Below are 22,015 nucleotides of genomic sequence, written 5' to 3'. Positions count from 1 at the left end.
CTGTCCAAAAACGAGCGACTTCCACCGCTTTTTCATTTGCTTGCATTAGGTCATCTTCCGTGCATGAGTTGGGGTTTCTTGGACATACTAATAGGTGTGCCATTGTCTGTTCTTGGCCACATCTGCATTTTGTGTCAGAGTCGTTAAGGTAACCCCATCTAGATATGTTATCTTTTGATCTACCTACGCCTACTCTCATTCTGTTAAGGGTTCTCAATGTCTGCCATCGTAACTGATGACCTGGTGGTAGCTGTTCGGCTGGCTCCATTCCCCAACTAGTATCTGCGATTTGATCTCTCTACAGGGTTATTCTTCTCGATGATGGGTCTTCTGTTAGGATCTCTGAAACCCTTAGGAAGCTTTTCCTTGACTTAAGGCGAAAAATGGGCATGTCTGATCCAAACATTGGGTGTCTCTTATGATTTATTTGGTTACATTTTTCTAGGTTCGTACTACATGTCTACGTATGTTGGGAGGTGCATTACCTGCTAATAAGTATTCTTTTTCCATCGGTGTATTTTTAAGGCATCCTGTTATAATGCGGCAACTGTTGTTTAATGCCACGTCCATTTTTCCCGTATGAGTTGACCGTCCCCAAACAGGACATGCATACTCCTCCACGGAAAAGCATAATTCCAAGGCTGACACTCGTAGTACGTGCGATTGAGCACCCCAGGTTTATCCAGTCAACTTGCGGATCAAGTCGTTTTGGGTATTTATCTTTTTGGCAATTTTCTCACAGTGAGATTTAAATATTAGTGTCCTAGATATGTTGGTGTTTTGCAGTGTGTAAGTAATTCTCCTTCCCAGGTAACTTGAAGGTTCCGATTTGCTTCATTGTTCTTGAGGTGAAAAGTGCACACAATGAAACCTAGGCCCACTATACTCTTTAATTAATCAACTTAATATTTCTTATGTTCATTAATCGACTAATTAATACGTATTTTAAAAGAGAAATATGAGGATGTAAAACTGATAACAATTTTATTATATATCAATATAAATTTATATATGTGTGGAGAGTATTTCATCTTTCTTCGTATTTTTGTCCAAATTTCACATAATTTTTTTTAAACAAATAAAATTTCTTATAAATTTTAATTGTAATATTTATTTTTATTGTGCGAGTAGCTAGTACTTACTAGAAAATACTTGGTTGTGTTTCATACCTATTCTTTAATATAGACACAGGCTACAGTATGTTTTACATATGAATCACATAAAACTTCAATTATTATATTTTTGATTTATAAACCAGATAGCGTTAAAAACATTTAAATTTAACGACATATTGATTATAAATTGAATTCTATCTTTGGTTCGGTAATCACAAATGATAGGTGTGATACCTAGCTTAATTAGTGGTGACCCTTTCTACCATAGCTAGTCGTGATGCAAAAGGGAAAACCATGTTTTTATTGCAGGCCGACACAAAGTCTACTTGAAAAGTCTTAAGATTTTTTTAAATCTACGAAGATTTAAAATTAAGGGAGAAATAAAAGTATATCATTTAAAAGTATTTTCCATAAGATTTAAAAACCATTTTCATTATAAAAAATTTAAATTATGTCTTGTAAACTAATTCATAATTTTATTTGAATATCTAAAGTATTTTAGGTAAAATTTTTAAATTCAAAAATACTTTTGTAAATATTTTTTAAAAATTCATAAAGTAAAGTTAAACTTTTTTCTTATTTAAAATGTTTTCCCTTTTCTTCTTGAAAAATTTCAAAAACACTATTTTTTGTACTTTAGTAGCACATATTTTCATTTTACTTATAATGTAATTATTAATTATTCGGAGCACTTATTTATCAGGGACAAACTAATAGGATTAAATCCCTCGTGTCGATAATGTTATTTTAGGTGTAAAATCATTGCAAAAATATTCGATTAGCCAAAAAAAGAGGTCATTAAAAATTATTTTGACATCAGTCAAATTAATGGCGCAGCAACATTGGGGCTGATGCATTAAAATCCAGTAAAATGTTGTACAGGTTTTCTACAAATATAATTTTAATGTTAGTCACGGGAAAACCCATTTGTATTTAATGTGAAACATATAACCGTAGCCATAAATTATTATGACCAAAAAAAGCGCAGCGTTTTGTTTTCGTAGGACATGTAAACAATTTTAACTGACAGGCGGCTACGTCTTTTTATGCATTATCAATGAGCTGGTGAAATTTCACTTACCCGCCTGGCGTTGTTATTATTATTGGCAATAATGCAATGGTTCGGTGGTGCGTGTGTGTGGTGGAAAGTGATAGCATTTACGTTACAGCCGACTACGGGTTACGAGTGTGCGTGTCAGCCGATTAATGGAAACGGCTGCCGCGGTGAGCGCGATTGGCGTAAGTTCCATGAAAACGCGGGGCAAAAGCGACTCCGCGTAGGGTTATTTTTCCACACGTGTTCCGTCTACCGAGCAGTTTACATCGTAGGATATTGTACGGGTCTCGTTCGTTGTTTTATCTAAAAAACTCTTCTACAAGCGCCGCGAGTGTTTTTAAATAGAAAACAGTTTTAGAAAAATCTTTTTTTTCGACATCCCTCATTGTTTGACCATGGGTTAAACGCGAACTACCGCGTTATTTTTCAAATGATTTCAGTGAACAGAGATTTTTTTTAATGACCGACTACGTCACCTCACGTAAGTGCTTCAAACCTCTTATATACGTATTTGTTTCTTGGTTGGTTACTGCATACTTCAAACTTAAGAATAGTCTTTTTCCGGACCGGACTTATTAGGTATAACCGTAGTGGTATGGATTTTTATTTCCCGTAATATGATAGATATATTGTATAAATGTTTTATTTAAAGCGGGGTATTAAAAAAAACAAGAGTTGTATGTTTTGTCTTGTTTAGTTCCCAAAAGTAAAATACATTATTGAGGAAAAAATGTATTTCTCTCAATAACATTTCTTGGTCTAAAGATAACAATAGCACGAATATAATGCTGCAGTAACAAAAATTAATTTGTACAGAACACGAAATGAGCTTTGAATTATAATAAATAACTTTAAGTCGTTCTATAAATATTTACAGAGTTTTGTTAATATTTTGTACTTCAGTACCTATTAATGTTGTGGTAAATCGAGCGTTATGCAACTGAAGAGATGACAATGAATCGAACGTTTATTATGTAACGTGGTTTGAATAGATGATGGTAGCACAAAATATTTTGAATTGGATTCGTTTCTTTGAAACCCCGAAATAGCGTTTATTTTTACGGCATTGGTTTCCAATCTAATAAAATGAAATAATGTTTTAGGAAAACATTACACTACTTCAAAATTACATTTACAAATAAAAGTATCTCATCTACTTCAAACTCAATTTAAATTTTCTCAAAAGTTTTTCCTACTAACCAGAAATTGCTATAAGCATAAAGGTATACAATGATTTCCACACAAATACATTTTTTTTTTCAGATTAAAGTAAACACAAACACTATATTGTGAGCAAATTAAACGATCAAAATATTTTATTAATTTATGTTGCAATTTAAATTTTTAAGTATAATGTCAAAACTTTTTGATTAATTTGGTTGTATTAATAAAATAGTTTTTAAATTCTTTAATATTTTGAAAGCTATGGCCATAAATACGGCTAACCTTTGTTCATTTTAGGTGATTAGAAATTTATTTAAGAAAATTAATAATATTAGAAGTTATTAAAAATAAAAGCAAACATCGATAATACTACTAAAAAATTGTAATAATTCGTTTCAATATATTAATAGATACAATGATGGAAAAAATATCATTACGTTTATGAAACTCGGGTAAGTCTTTAATTAAATAAATATAATTTCTTTTAAATTTTATCATAAGCTATATGTTTTATATGTGAAGTACAAAAAGAGCAATGTTATCTTTTTAATTCCTTAGCGTGTACTCCATTATAAAATTGAATATTTCTAGCTATTATATTTTCCAGGGAAAAGGCATATAAATAATATTATGATACAACCATTATTTATCAACTGTCAGTAACGTTTTTCTGGGTGGTGTGATATTGACAATCGAAGAAAGGATGAAAAATATATAACATTATGATAAAACGAAAATCATTAATGAAACTTGATTTTTATGCTTAAAATTTAAATCATTCAAAATATTTAAAGAACGACGAAGAAATTATTGTAAGAGTTTACGGAAATAAATTGATCATATTTATTATTAAACCAATGAAAACAACAAAATATCCAATTAACTAAACAAAAGATATTATTATACTAATATAAACAAATTATTATGTATTATGTCAAAAAAAAAAAAAATAATAATAATCTCCATAACAAAGTTATAAAAGCACTACTTTTGATATTTTATTTAATTTATCTATAAAATTTAAATAAATATTAAAATAAATTCTAATAAAGTAGTATTAATTGTGGATTTTACAATAGTTTTAGACTATTTAATGACTACATTTTAAGTATCTCTTAGTGAGACCTGAGTAAACTTCTATTAGTATACTAAATTTTGTTATTGTTGATCATTACTTTCCATAAGATAAATGGTTAATAGAGGGTGGTATTAAAAACTTAAATTGATGTTAGGAAGTCTTAAGTTTAATGTATAGTAATATAAAATATAGAAATCCGATTTAATCGATCCCTTAAATATATTAATTATTGAAAATAATTATTAAATTTTATTGATAAATTGATCGCTATCCCGAAATAGATCATTTTTATTGGTAAAATTATAATAAAAAAAAATATACATATATATAATATGTTTACAATAATTTACAATTTGAATAAATAAATCGATTATATTTGTTTATTTTATAAAATAGTGGCTTAAAAATATTGGCTTTTAAATTCTAGTAAGATTTTATTTGAATACTGTGTGATATTTATAAATTAAAATTTGTAGACTAGTACAAACACCTCTCTAGTTATATTATAATAAATTACAATTTACTAATCAATTTAGAAGCCATATGTAAGGATTATTTTTCGAAAATGTTGCTTACTTTTGGAAATAAAACGCTTTTTGCTGATTTTGTTACTAAGACTCTAATTTCTAGTAGATGTTCATATGAGAGTAAAATTTATTAACCTTTTTGATACACAAAAGAGACTGTTTAAATTGAACTGTTATTACTTATGTGTCATATTATGTAAAACGTACATAACAAAATCAGATTAAATTGTAATTAAATTTGTAATTAATTCATGTGACATAAATGTTACTATATAGTGACAACATACAGAGTGGTCCCGAATGTTTTGACATATCCTAAAACATTTGATTCAATGATTATTTTGGAGTACTTTTTTTTTAAACATTTTTACAATTTTAGATAAATTAGTTAAATTTTAAATTTATTTAAACGATATTAATTTATACAAATTTTAAGATAGCAATTTTGTAGAGTAATGTAAGAAATGTTGCTTATAATCACAAGCAACATTTCTTATCAANTTTTGTAGAGTAATGTAAGAAATGTTGCTTATAATCACAAGCAACATTTCTTTGTCTTTGATTTGTCATTAAAAATCTTAATTATTTTAAAGTGTAAGAAAATTTGAAATTTTATCTTTATGTTTATTACATATAATATATAAATAAATATCTGTCAAATATAGGTATTTTTTATTTAAAAAAATAAAAGAATACATGATATTGCAATCTATTGATGCTAAATATTGGTCGTAGAGAAAATTTTTTCCATGAAAACTTATTTGAAGGAGAACTTAATTAAAATAGAAAACATAAAGAGTAATATTATTATTATCTATCTAGTAATCTAGTAAACCGATCGGTAGGGAAGATAAAAATTATATATATATTGTAGAATAGTCACAATATAGAATACAAATTTATAGTTTTTGTTAGAACATGAAGGACCACACTGTACATTAATAAAGTTATTCAAGTACAATATGAAATGAACAAATTTCGTTTGAATGGGAATGACATTTTGAGTATAAAAAAATCATATTTTCCGTCATAAACTTTGAATAAAAATGTAATATTTTACTACGAATAATTTTGATACAAAATAGATTTTATTTAAAGTAACCTAATACTATTTAAAGCTATACTACTATTACTTTCTATTTCAACATTATTCTTTTGATATTTTAAAGTTTAAAATGGATTTTATTATTATTATAACATATTTAATGTAATTTTCAAGTAATCCATAGTTAAAAGTTTAAATTTAAAAAGTTAAAAAATTATTTTAAATTTTAAGAAAAAATATTGTTAAGTAAAACAACATTGCAAGTTTTTCAGATCTAATTTACTTGAAAAATCAGTGACCTAATAATAGAATAAATAGAAGGAGTGAGCCCTTCCCCTTCAATTTTATACAATTGTAATTTTTTATTAAAAATTGTATTTTTTTTAGAATAATTTAAAAGAAAAGCATCAACAATAATATAAATGAACGAACAATACTCTAAGAAAAAACATTCCAACTAAATCTATAATAATTCCTTGTTTTTTGTAGTGCAATAAAGATTCAAGTAAACTGTAATTTTATTTAATAAATTTCATAGCAAAAACGTATTTATCTTAAATTTTTGGCCTATTTTAAATGTTCTACTCCTCAAAATTTTCCTAAAATTATTGATTTCAATTTATAGAAATGTATGCAATCCAATGTGTATTTTATGTTTGTTAATAAATTATTACATTAAAATAAGTTTACAAATAAAAAATAAATTAAGAGCCCTATAATGTACAAGATTCATAAAACGATATTTTCATATAAAATTACTAGAATAGCTGTACATATTATATAAGAATGCTTAATGATAGTCGAGAAATAGTAATACTCCTATTTTATGAAACAATGTCTTTTGTAAAGTAATCCATTATGAAAACACCTGTTTTCCAAAAGGTTGTCTACTTGTTAGGACATATTTGTTTTTCTGCTAACAACGATAAGTATTTTAAGCTAACAGTATCATTGGATACATTTCAATAAAACCTGTTAAACAAGAACTTACATTTTATTTGTCATCCATCAGTTGATTCGCCACACGTGCATTTTAGCGATGTAAGCATTCAATTGATATTGCAAGAGTTTTAAAGACTAAATTTTAACTCTTAACAATATTTATTTTATTGTTAAGTAAATAGCTACTTATTCTATTACTAAGTTTTAAGGATACACGACTGGGTTAAGAAAATGATTAATAAAAGCCAACCCATAATTATAGTAAACCTAATAGTAGTTTGTAGTATTTTTTTTATAATTTTCTTTTTAAATTCGTCAAATTTTTCTCTTAATTTATTAAAAAAATATTATTTTTGATTCTTTTTTATTAATTTATGCCCATGAAATTATATAAACTGAATAAAAAAAATGTATTAACCCTTTAGCAGACGCATGTCTATTTTTAACGTTCATAGTCGCGTGGGGGTCTATCAGACCCCATTTCTAAAAAAGCATAAAACATGTATAAAAAAGTTCATTTTTTTTAATTCAAAGACATTATTTATTACCATATGATATATAAATATGGATAAAAATTCAATCATAAAAATTAAAAAATAAATAAATTACAAAATTGTGTGCATTACTAAAAATTATATTACGAAAAAAAAAAACTTAATTTTCAAAATTTCATTAAAAAATTTTGGTTTGTAAAAAAAATTATTTTAACTGCAAAATCTTATTTTTAAGGCTGTAAACAAAAACTTTTACTATTACAAAATGTATTTTAATTAATTTTTCTTGTATTTCTTTGAGCTCAAACACGGCTTATATTTATTAGTTTTATGTGTATTTACATTTATATAATCATTTTTCTGAATTGAATTTTTTTATTATTAATATTACAATACATTTAATTATTATGTTACGAGTATATACAATTATTCTGAATCTGTTGACCATTGATTTTTCTCCCAACAATCTTTGCATACTGTTTAATATGCACGATGTATTTATTACATATTTTGTTCTTATTGTTCTGTATCATCGAGTAGTGGAAATTCTCATAGATTATTTATTTTTATAACTTAATTGCACAGTTGGTGACAGAACCACATAATTCCAATTCTACAATATTATATCGATTATAACATTGTACTTACACGATATTTTGAAAAAAGTAAAAGTCCAAAAAAAATTATAACGTTAAAAGTCGCGTGGGGGGTAAATATGACCCATTTCAATTTTGATGAATATTTTAAGTCATGCATTTTTTTTCGAATGTATTTATTTATTAAAATCGATTCAATATTACTATAAGAACCATCTTCTAAATTTATATCTATGTACACCTTTTATGCAATATAATACATCCGTTTTTATTTATGTGGAGGTATGCTAGACTCCCATGCGACTGACTGTTTAAGGGTAAAGATTTCAACAAAAACTATAATTCTAATTTTACTTACTTTTTATCAATTAAATACTATGAAATTTCAAATTATTTAATATCCATAGATAAATCTCTTAATGCAATGTCCTATTAAATATCTTACTTCAATTTTTCAGATATTATATTTTATAAAATTAATGTGGGAACATAAAAGATTATTTTGCGTTACTGGTTTTCATAAGAACCTTGTGTCTAGTTTTTTGTAAATGTTAACGTGGGTGAAGCATGTATATTATATATACATTTTATAGGCTCCACTAATCCGCGCTACATACCCACTCTATTTATTAAAATACTTAAAACTAGATAAAAACTTCTCTTAACATTTTTATCGACCTAACAAATTATTTTGTGAAAAATGTTCCAAAAAATGGTTATTTTAAACATTTTAAAATTCATAAAATAATGTTTTTATTCTTGTTAGAGAGTGACAAATAATGAAAAATATGCTTTTAACGTAATCTAATAATGCAAAAATTACAGCAAAAAATTTTTGAATCAAAAGTTGTATGATAAAAATTGATCAATTGTAGCTAATATTATTTAAAATTAAGACTATCTTAAAAATATTATCAATATAAAAGTAAAAAATATCAAAAAAATTAAACTAAAAAACCACAAGAAAATTACTAAAATATTGCGGATAAGTATTTCGGAAACAATGTTAGTATTATCAACGTTAATTTTTACTTTTAAATAAATAATATTTTTAATATAGTTTTTAAGTTTAAACAATAGTTATAAATGTTGCAAATTGATCTGTTCCAATCTATATCTTAAAACGGTTTTTTTAATTATTATTACACTGCTGTTTTGTTTTTATTGATGTTAGCAGTTTAGTTGTTCATCCTATCAGCTTAATATTTACTTTAAAATTATATGCATGTTACGCATTTAGGTTATGTGCTTGTTATCAAAATTATACAACTCGAAAAATACGCATTGCGTAATACGCTAATGGAAACGTATAGTTTTATTTTCGTAATTATACCTAACAAAAGCAGGATGATTTATTTATCATTGAAATTTCTCCTAAAATAATATTTTTAAGAATTCTATTTTGGTTTTGTTTATTATTATTTATTTTTCGATATACTCATATTCCCAATATAATAATAAGAATTCTACTTATGTTTCTTTTAGATACATGTTTTCTCAATTTATCAACCTTAAACGTATGGAATTCATATTTTTTTATTTAAATGAAGTATTTCATATGAACGTCGCACATATCTTATTAGGGTAGAAACTGTATTTTTTTTAATGGTAACATACATATTTTAATAGATTAAATGTTAGAAAATGATCCAACCAAAAAAAAAAAGACTGGTCGACACAACTATTAGAACAGTTTTCCAAAAGTTATTAGCATTTCTAAATGGTAGATTAGAGGCGAGATGTGGGTTATGTTATTTCTGTCATTAGACATCACTCTGCTGCGTAACACCTCCCATCCATATATAAGAACTTCTAAAATTCTGACACAGCTGTTATCGATCAGTCATTTTCTTATTTGGATTATTTTCTAACATTTGAGTTAGCGAAACATGCATGCAGCCATTAAAATAAATATATTTTGTTTCCTTAATAAGGAAAAAAAAATTTAAAAAATATTGAACCACTTATAAATCGAGAAAATAACAGTATTTAAATAAGCCAAATAAAAAATGTTTGAAAATTATTACTATTTTAAAAGATATTAAGTGGTCAACGATAAATCAATCACACTGTATATCGAAATATCTACTTTACGCGAATGTACATTGCATTAATCAAATATTTTCATTAACCAGTACAACCATAGTGGTCAGCAACTTACGGTGTTTTTGGTTAATACCTCCAACATAATAATAGGCACCTTTTGGGTGGTATATTAAGCAGGGTCGTCCTTTCTCATTCGCATAAGCACTTTACTCGGACTTTGCCCAACCGAATCGACCTGGACGATCATTTAAAATATTGTAATAAATAAAAGACCGATTCCCTATTATGTCGTATACAACAATGCTGACGAAGAAATTCCCAAGTCCCTTCAGTCTTCTCGCCTACCTATTCATAAATATATGCCATTCGGCGAGCCTCTAATTCCATGTTCAACGCCAAACATTAACCCGGATCACATTCTCTATTGTTGCCAGTGACGCATGTAATTGTATTAAATTACTTAGTCGGCCCGACTAGATCAATGCGCCTATATTTTGAACTCGAGTTTGAGCTCTACTCCTATTTATGATTCCATCACACAGAGAGACAATTGTTGAATAATTTTTTACCCTTTGAAAATTTATAATATACAAATAGTAGAGTAAGGTTAATATTAATTTAATAAACACTACAATCACGAATATGATTAGGTGCTCACTTAATATCCCATAGGTATAACACTGTATTTTCCAATTTAAGGTAGGTAGCCAAAGTCTTTTTATTTACGCATTGTACAGATTTTCATAACAAAACAAATTATATTAAATACTTATCCTCATATTCTCTAATTTTAACGTGTTAATCTTCAATATTAATAAATAGTGCACATCGGAAAGTTATGTACGGTTCTTCGCCAGGTGTTTCAAATTACTGTAAATTGTAAAGTAAACTTTTCAAAATTATCTTTTTACGTGTTCAAAGTTTGTTATCCTAAGGTAAGTACTTGAAAGTTAACATTAAGATAAATGTATATATTTTAGACATAATGAATGCAGAATTCTCCAAAAGGATTTAGCAATAATTAAAAACTTTCAATATTACAGATATTAAATGTTTTTTTAATGTCTTACATTAAACTTATTTTATATTGTTTCCCTTGAATCAGTTTTCAAGTATTTATTCTAAAGAAAAATATATCGACTATTAGTATTAGAGTATTTAGAATAATTATGAATTTACTTACGAACATTTAAAAAATAAAAAAACTTTATTGAATACGAAACAAAAAATCATTTCGTTATATATTGTCATTAAATAATGGGTAATTTGAAAAAATAATTGGAATATTAGGTACCAAAAGTTGTTCACAGGTTAGCTTGTTAGGTTGACAAAACATACTTACGTCAATATCAACTTCAAGTTGTCACACGATAATAGAAATGTATCATGATTTATGTATACCCAAGCAGCTTAACTTACTGATGAACACCAGTTCTTGTAAAATGAAATATGAATTTGGCAATACGTGTACGTGCCATCTATTTTCAGGAAATAGAAAACACTATTTATCAAAAACTTGTGTTACTTTGTTACCATTTTCAAAGTAGAATATTTCCATATTTTTTTCATTGAGAACGACCTTACAAAAAGTCCAGAGAAACTTTTTGGTTTTGTAATCTTAGGCTGTCTGTGAACGGTAGAAACTTATTTTTATAAGATTTTAGACTTTAATGTTCCATATTTTTCACAACTTAGAAAATTACCATTTTTCAAACATACAATCAGTTTGTTTTATATAAATTTAATTATGTCCTTAGTATTAGCATAGATGAATTTTTTTGAGTAATTTAAAATTGTTTTTTTTTTATTAGCTTTTAATACAAAGTATTATTATAGCTTAACAATTAAATAAAATGAGAAAAGAAAAAAAAATAATAATAATAAAAAAAAATAGTACAATTGATCTTACATCAACAAAATTACAGTAAATATCGTTAAATAAAAAAACCAGCTGAATGAATGAAAGAAATAACTAAAGATATTACATCGAGAGAAGTTGAGTTAAGAATAGTGTAACAATTAATAGGAGAGATATTAAGATGAGATAAATTATTAAATATTATTTAAAATTGTTATAAATCTATTTTATAACAAATTATAATAGCTTCGATGCGAAGTTGAGAAATATTTTATTATGTGTTTTTTTTTTTTATTAAATTTTTGAACTAGTTTAAAATGTAATTTTTAGCTACCAATTCATGTAATACTCAGCGGCTACGTCAAATATATATACAGAGTGATTTTTTTATCATAACCCACTCAATTATTTACAGAATAATAATAATTTAAAAAATTTTTTTTATTATTATCTTTAGTTACACATTATTCTTGAATTATTAACTATGTAATACTTTTTAAGTTCATCCCTTATGCCTGGTAAGGGTGTCAACTTTGTTTTTTTAAATGGTAACACATATTTTTAATTTAATAAAATGTTTGAGTTTTTAATTCAATAGTAAATGGCATTTGAATTTTTAATGAAACTTAATTTGTTTATTAAATATAAACATTTAAAGTTTCAAATTTTTTAATTAATATATAGGTATAATACATAAGGGATTACAAATACAGGTAGCTAATTGTTTTTTTATGGTATTGCTATCACAGTCACGGATTGTTTATTATCAATTATGACTATCAATAGATATACTTTTTGTATTGTCAGTTAGTGTATTTATAAACTCACAACAATGTACCTTACTATCATTGATAATAACAATGATGTGTACCTGCTAATATCGATGTCATAAAAAATCAATTAGCTACCTGTATTTGTAATCCCTTATGTATTATACTTATATATTAACTCAAAAATTTGAAACTTTAAATGTTTATATCTAATAAACAAATTAAGTTTCATTAAAAATTCAAATACCATTTACTATTGAATTAAAAACTCAAACATTTTATTAAATTAAAAATATGTGTTACCATTTAAAAAACAAAGTTGACACCCTTACCAGGCATAAGGGATGAACTTAAAAACTATTACATAGTTAATAATTCAAGAATAATGTGTAACTAAAGATAGTAATAAAAAAAAATTTTTAAACTATTATTATTCTGTAAGTAATTGAGTGGGTTATGATAAAAAATCACTCTGTATAGTCTTACATTCTGGGGGTTCGAACCCCATCCGTCGAAATAACTTTTACATTTTTTTCTTAATTCATTTTGAGGTAGAAATAAAATTTAAAGTTCATATGATTTTCATCTCATTTAGATTGTATAATTTCAATGAATATCAAGAACACCATCACTGTAGTCTTGCTTTATGAAAAGAAATTTCTCAGTGATATTAAAATATTTTACTATATGGTTTTGTCTGTCATTCATTTTTCTCAGCTCTCACTTGACCATTTTTTTAAAACTATATCAAATTATCATAACTAGTGTCTAGTTAAAGATATTACCCTACTTGCTTTTGGAATAATCCACCAATTTCTTAAAATTAAATACTATCTATAGATTTGCGTTTCTTATGATGGTGATTTTAATCACTCAGATGCCATCTATACTTGTGCCAACTATGTCACGACCCCACCGCGTTAACGTTTTTTATATTAGCAAAGACTCATTCAGTAAATCGCGTTATCACGATGTTTTATCGGATAGAAAACAGTTACCGTAATCGTAGATTTTATAGATAACACGATAATCAATAAAACAAGTATTTATAATTACCGAAATATAAAAATTATATTTTACACGATTATATATTGTTAAAATTAATTATTTATTATAATAAAATTAACATCCAAATAATAATAATATAACATAGTAAGCATGGAACCATTTGATATGAAAAAGTAATAGATTGTATATAAACAACTGCACACAATTTTAAATATTAGTTACTAAACAGGGTTTTTTTATTTCCTGGGTGTAATATGCGAAATAATTTATTTATTATACCAATGGTCCATTAAAAAAATAATTAAATACATATTCTTCTTGCATGAGAATTGTAGGAACACAACTTTGAGATTTATATCACAGTTAGACATAACATTTAATAATTAATTAGCAATTTAAATGCTTGCATTAATTTTAAGTAGAGCTTTCTGCCTGATACTGTATCCTTAATTAATTATTGTCGTTAACTGAAGATGTCCTAACATAACAGTAGATTGAGTATAATTCTTTGTAAACTTTGTAACCTTGATTAGTTATACACGATTGTTTTAGGCTCATTATTACAAATGGAAACCCTTTTATACAAATTTAAACATATTTTGAAACGATTTTTTAAAGTATATCAAAATAGTGTTCTTCAATTATCTGTTAACTGACTAGATTGAAATATCTTATGAATCTGAGAAACTAAGAAAATTTTTTTTTTAATTCATATGCTTACTTACAAATAAAATCCAAATTATTTAAAAAATAGAATTTCATTGTCAAAATTAATTAAAAATAAATATCATAATGATTTACATATATTATTTATAATCTAATAAAAATATTTAAAAAAATTAAAATGTATCAATTAATAATAATTTAAGGTTTTTTTTAAATAAATTATGATTATTTTATAAATTGTATTATTTTAATCTGATTTTTTAGAAATTCTATGATATGGAACTTTTTTATTAGTCAGTTATACTTCATTTTATCAAAAATAAGTTTCGACTTGATTTATTAATTGAATTTAAAACAATATAAAACGCTTAATAGATTAGTAGTAAAACAAATTTTTGACGTTTAATAGTGACTATAAGGGGCAGGACAGCAATGCATTATATCGATTGTGGCTTATTTCTTATTTTTTGTAAAGCTCTCTGTCATATAGGATTGCTATATACTGTACCACATTGTGATACCTATTTGCCATTAAGTTTGATGTCATCTATAAAAGACAAATCCGCAATACCATTAATGATTATTGCTCTTTCTTTCTATTTCTTTACGACGCCGTCACGACTTGTATTATATAAAACATCGACCTTTGCAGTTTATTGACACCAGCTTAATGTAAAAAATGACATTTTTGTTTAAGTCTTAAAATAACATTTAGCATTTTATAGTTTATAAACGGTTCTTTGTTTTTGATAAACTATACAAAAGAATACGAGAATCATACGATTCTGGGGCTAAACGCGATGTAAATGAAATTGGCCTTTTAAATTTTATTTCTAATATTAATATAATTAAAAAATGTTAAGAAATGATATATTAATAATAACCGTTAAATGTTGACATTGAATTTTAATACTAATAGTACCATAAACATATTTGACAGCATAAATGTCATCAAATATTTCTGTTTAATTAAGCCACAATTAATTATGGTTCATAATAGACTTACAAAATAAATAAGTAATAAGTAATACTTTACATGTTTTCTATTTTTAGCTTTGATGCAAAGCTGAGAAGGTATTAATTTTACTAAGTGTTTTTTTTTTTTTGTGTATGTCTGTTTTTACCAAATTTTTCTCATTTCCCGTAAATGGAGGAAATCTCCAAATAAAATTACAAATTTAAAAATCGCTAATCTTCAACATTTTTTCAAACTGCCGTAACTTCTTCAAAAGTGACCAAATTAATATAATTTTTTTTATAAATCTGACCCTTTACCTGCCCACGGGGGAGGATTTAAAATGACTACTTTTTCACAAAAAATTAACCTTAGAAAGTGTTCCGGAAAGTCTGACACTTATATATTTATATATCTTAAATTAAAGTTAATGTAGTATACTTTATCATGAAAAAAAATTTCGGATTTTATTTTGTATTAACGGTGAAAATGGCTACCGAATGCTATTTTTGTGTGAAAATTCTCTGTGTTTGTGAAAAAATCGCCGTGCCGCAACCCGCCTGTGCTGGGTTTTTTTTTAATAAATTTGACCCTTTATCTGCTCACAGAGGAGGATTCAAAATAACAACTTTTTCACAAAAAATTTAACTTTTTGAAAAATGTATGGATCATTATATTTTTTTAAGATAAATACTATTTATATTTATATATATTTATTTATTCATATATTACACTAATAAATTATAGAACTTGTAATCAGAATATAAATAAGAAAATAGGAGATCATGTAAATTTTGGAATAATCCTTTAATTTTTTTAAATTAAACATAATCTACAGATTTGCATTGAAGCATTTTTTATGATAGTGATTTTAATCACTGTCAGATATCATCTACACTTGTACCAACTATGCTACGCTCATAGTGTGCCGCAAACCCACTTTGCTGGGGTTTTTTTTTTAATAACAATTTATTTATAAGAAATGAAATTATATAGTAATCAATATATTTCGACTCAAAATAACTCCTTAATTGAGAAATTATTATGTAGCACTGTAGAAATATGATATCAATTAATTTTATAGATTCATAGTAGAGACTCATATTTATTTGAAAAGTAATAAAATTTTTTAATTTACCAAAATTGTTATAAATTATTCTTACACAGTCCTTTCAATTGGGAAATTTATTCATTTTAATTTATACTTTACTTAGGTTTCAAAACTATATTCATAAATGAATATGACATATAATTAAATGCTAACTTAGTATAACGATTAATTATTACTCGGATGTTCTCACTAAACACTACTTGATTTTTGAATAATAATTAGTTAATTATTAATCGGTGCTTAAATATTAAACAATTTCGTAAAATATTAGTTAGCAATAGAAAAAACAGTTAAATAACTTTGATAAAGATTTAAATCTAAACAGTTGATTTACTAAAACAAATCACTATTTGTAATTTATTTGTTAATAAAATGTTATTTTATTCGCTATTATTTAAATTTGAATGATATATTTCACCTTTTGATATTTTAAGCAAAAATATAATATTTTAAAAGATTTGAATATTTTTGACAATAATTATTTTAAAATATACTCTCGAATAGTTGTATCAAATATTTCATTAGATTATAAAATAATTTGGTGTATTGTGTAGGATCAAACTTTTTGGTCGATGGACCACAGTTAATCTATTGTTTAAGGTTTCTGACACGTTACAAGGGAAATTATTAATGTTTTAAATGCTAGCTAGCAGTCTAATTACCTACTTACTTCTATTCTAAAAAGTTTTACTGAACAGTTATAAACGACTGTTTATGTCAGATATGCATTAAACTATATTTCAAACAAAATTATTTATGAAATGATTAATTTACTATTGATTATATAACCTATTTATCAAAACTTAATTTACAAAATTAAGTATAACAATGTTCAATACTTCTTTAATATATTAAGACCACTGTATATTAATGTCGAAACTTTTACTTTAAAATATTTTTTTCAGTTAATCAACTGAATATCTTATAAACATGATTTAAAGCCATTTTGACTTAATTCAATTAAATATCTATATAATTAGTTGACTTAGCTAACAATTGAAAAATGAACTTTTATTCGTATTAAAGTTTTCATATTTTAAGCTGTTTTTATTATTTGAATTTTGAACACTAAGAATAATTGTTGTTTATATTTAATTATTATGCAAGACAATTATTATTTCCATTAATTAATCTTACAATTATTGAATTCAGTAAAGATCATTTATTTAGTTATATTAATTATAACCATAATAAAAGTCTCATCATTAGTTGTTTTTAAGAAAACTCTAGAAATTCATGAAAGACTATCAATACGATATGAGCGATAGCTATTGTCTTCATGTAAATCAGCATCCATCTCGATGAAAATATTGATCAAGTTACCCATTTAGTATAAATAGTTACATCTTCACTTATTGTTAATACATATGAAGTGCAATAAAAGTGAATGACTATAATATTTATTTTTATATCTTTAAAAAATTATAATTTTAACTTATTAAACTTTATTTACCTTTAATATAAGATAAATATGTAATATTTATTAAATTAACTATACGAAAAAATAAGTTCATCACTTTCTATTTAAATAAATTTCGAAGTTAATATAATAGCAAAACTATTTTTATTCAGTAGCAATCAAAAATAACCATTGATATTTAGCGACTTTTGTACTAGTAAAGTATAAATCTAAATAAAGGTGAATATAATTTTTAATTTTTGTACAATGCTGTATAATATTTCATTCATTATTATGCAGTAGGAATATTTTATAAAAAATATTTCTAGAATAAGAACATTATTCAAATAAATTACATTTTTAATGAAAACATTAAGGCATATATTTCTTTCTTTAGTTTAATACCCAATCGATACACAAAAATGCTAAGTTATTTAACAACAAAACATTTAAGACTATATCATTCTCAAAGAATATCCTTTGTCTAAATAGTAATAAGATTGTTGAAATTTCATTGAGATAATAAGCTATTTATAGACGGAAATAGCATTTTAAGTTATCACCTCAATGATCAGTCTGGTAAATAAAGTTGCGTATGAATAGGTATATTTTGGTATTTTTTAAAATGATGCCAAGGGTATCTATGCCTGCTAAAATTAAGTGTTAGACATCAATAATCATAATATACTACACGTATTTTCTCATTATTTAGTTTCTTTTTTGACAACCATATCAAAGTATCCATATTTTATAATTTTACACATAGATAACTCAGTGACATCAGTCATAATATTCGTTTGAACTACAAAAATTAGATCTCACTTATTCAGAAAACACTTCAACTTTTGTTAAATGCCAAATAAAAACTTTCTTATTACTAAACTAAAGTTTATACAAAGAAAATAAAGCAAGCTTGTCATTTCACTCAAATTTTTAAAACATTTGTCTGATGTTAAGAAATAAAATTATACGCTTTAAAACTTCAAGAACTCGTCTTGTTTCTAAGAACATGTCATCTTCAGTTTATTTATGAATATTATTTTGAAAGAACACTGCACTATCTGTTTTACAAAACGGTGATCACTTTTCATATATATAACACTTTTTATTAAGTATATTTTTAATTTTATATATATTAGCCACAAGTGATCAATTCTTATGATATAAAACAATATATTAGAAATTTATAATTTTATTTTAACTGATATAAATTCAAAATACTTATCTGTAAATTTAAACACGACTAATTATAATTATATTTATAAAATATCCATGAGAAATTTAAATATCTATTATCATTTTAGTCGTACCAATCTACAGCATTAGTAAAATGTTTACAAGTATTGTTAAAAAACACAAAATATATGTTCACAAAAGTTATGTGATGATATATATAAAATATTTAAATGTTTCATGATGACGGTATTATATAGTTCTAATACAAAATTATTGTTGATAATTAATTAATTAATATATCAAATATTAAAATTATAAAAATTTACATGTAAAATATTGAACCCTATATAAATTTTAAAATATTACATATTAAAGAAATAATTATAATAAGCCTTTCACGATATCTAATTAGGATGTCGAGAAAATAGAAAAATTCGGTGAAATGTTTCACCATTTTAGTGTTTATATATAAAAAAAATACGGGTAATTACTTGAGCGTGTCTTAAATTTCTAGATTAATTTTATTCTCTGTAGACTACTGATTTTATATTCTCAAATTCATAAATAAAAACTTTAATTTTTATACATAAAATACCAATTATTAAAAAACAAATGAATAGTATGAATTTACATGCATTAAGAAATAATTAAATAACTTTTAAATTTCAAATAATTAAATCAATTTGATGCTTTAAGTATTGCTGAGCTATAAATATAAATATAATTATTCTCTTAATTAAAAAATATTAATTAATATTTTTAAATATTCAAATGGATTAATTCTAAGTATAAAAAAGAAAACAATATAAGAGATTAATAAGTTTGAAGGTTACTAAAGTTGAAAAGATCACGTTTGTTGTTTATTTTAATAAAGGAAAATAATTTATATTATGCAAATCATAGTTAATTTATTTATTTTTCAGTGATATTTTATGTTTAAAATAATTGTTATGCTAATAAAATTATTTTCCATAAAAAATTCGTGTTCTTGAGATAATAATATTTAATAATCACTCATATCTAAGGAAAAGTAAACACATGTATTATTGTAATTAATAATAAATGCATACAAGCGATATTTCTCAATAAGATACAACTGCTTTTCAAAATGATTTGTATATTTATAAGGACTCATCTAAAATTAAAAGCTAACTTTTACACATTTCAGAACAAAATTATGTTAATTATGACATAAAATTCCAATTATATTTATATGTTTATAAATATAGTTTTTTTCTATTTTCACAAGCTGATATGTTAAACTGAGCAGTTTTTGATATACGAAAAAAGATTCTCTTTAGATTTATTTGTATTATTTTGGCACAAGACAAAAAAATATCTTTTTCTATAAAAATTTAAAAAAATATCAAAACCTTTATTTGTGGCTTATCAGCTTTTGGATGTAAGCCAACGAGTTATTGTTCAATAATAAAGTGATAAAATAATATAAAGTGATACTTTAATGTTTTTTTTTTTAAATAGTAACATTTTAATTATATATTATTTTTATATTATACTATTACAATAAAAGCATATTCATTTCCGATAAACTGACAGCTTTAACGTTGTATAATTTATGATTTTTTTCTAGGAAGAATTTATATGAAGTAAATAATACATGTTACAATATTCCTGTTTTATATGAATCAAAACATTCAATAATATAAAGAAGCGCACTATCAATATTCACAAGTCACTTTTCACAAAATCTCATTATAGGCAAATACCATTGATTTACTCATTAAATACATAGAAATTGATACCACTAACTTTTTATCAACAGCATTGTAAACATTGTTTTAGATTAAAAAACTTAAATTATACCAAATATCAAATATATGTTTTGATTATTAATAGATCATGAATATAAAAAAAAAAAAATACATAAATAAATGAGGCATTTTATTATTACAATTATTTAAAGCAATTTTTAATTTTAATTTTTCAACAACATGAAATAAAACCACAATGTATTATTTAAGATTCGACGATAACTTAAAAAATAATAATATAAATACTTATTGTTAAATTTATAAAAAATAGTGGTAATGGCTTCTTTTTAGAGATTTTTAAGAACAACATAAAAGTAACTGGGTCAAACAGTTAAAGCTCATAACGTTGATCCTTTTATAAAATATAGTTTGTCGCCATCTCTAAGGGATAAAGATAGAACATAACTCTCATTACTTACATCATTAAACTCTTTCACCGAATCAAATCTATTATGACCGACTACTCGTAACAACTTTGTTTTATTTCAAACGGTCTTCTGTACTATTCAGTACAATAATTTTAATTTTTTGCTATCTATTTTATACAAAAAGTTGTTTTGAGATTTTCAAAATTTTAATACATAAATTTTTTTAAATAAAAAAACTTATTTTCGTGTTGTTATTTATAATTATAATTGTAGAAAATATGATCGCTTATATAATTTTTTATTGGACTTGTATTTCAAGGTGTTTTTAAAAACTTCTTAATTGAGAATAATGTATTGATAAAAGCGCATTCTAAGACAGTAGTTTATAACTATTGAGTCTTAAATCTATTAGTATAACACACAATTGCAGTTTTCCTGCCACTTTTTACTCATAATATCCAATTATTTGACAATGTAAAGAAAACGTGAACAAATTGATCACAACAGATACAAAATGTTTTGTTAGAATTTTGCTGATCATACCCCTAGAGCAAACATTTTATAAAAAATATTTCAACACAAGATTAATCAGATCTATTCTATATAGTCGACTGCATTATTATGTGTAGCATTAATTGCATAATATTCGACGTAGTTCATATGGGTAAAGAATACAGAAACATTTGGCAGGTTTGCCGACGCCGTAAATTTAAATACATTACATGGTGATATAGCGGACACTCTTGTAAAAATAATAATAATTTAACAAAAAGTTGTAGGGCACACAACACGAAAAACAAAAAAATAACGCGCTATTACTGAAAATTAACTTTAACCAGAGACTATTTCTCGGCATCGGCTTATCGAA

At 24.7% G+C, this 22,015-nt stretch overlaps 1 protein-coding gene across 5 annotated transcripts in view; it reads left to right on the top strand.

Moving 5' to 3' along the window:
* The first annotated feature begins 2,322 nt into the window (after positions 1 to 2,322).
* LOC126907444 (phosphatidylinositol 3-kinase 2-like) overlaps positions 2,323 to 22,015 on the top strand; it is a 124,071-nt gene continuing 104,378 nt past the window's right edge. Inside the window, exons 1-2 of one of the 5 annotated variants that reach the window (XM_050688730.1) lie at positions 2,340 to 2,653; positions 3,747 to 3,788. The gene's annotated coding sequence lies outside the window, so the exon portion shown is untranslated. Of the gene's footprint in view, positions 2,766 to 3,746; positions 3,789 to 22,015 lie in introns of all 5 variants that reach the window. The other 4 variants (XM_050688733.1, XM_050688729.1, XM_050688731.1 and 1 more) reach the window with 4 other exon arrangements.

Source organism: Daktulosphaira vitifoliae, unplaced genomic scaffold (assembly GCF_025091365.1).
Source record: "Daktulosphaira vitifoliae isolate Bord-2020 unplaced genomic scaffold, ASM2509136v1 Scaffold_5, whole genome shotgun sequence".
Classification (NCBI taxonomy): domain Eukaryota; kingdom Metazoa; phylum Arthropoda; class Insecta; order Hemiptera; family Phylloxeridae; genus Daktulosphaira; species Daktulosphaira vitifoliae.
This window is presented reverse-complemented; position numbering and strand designations above follow the sequence as displayed.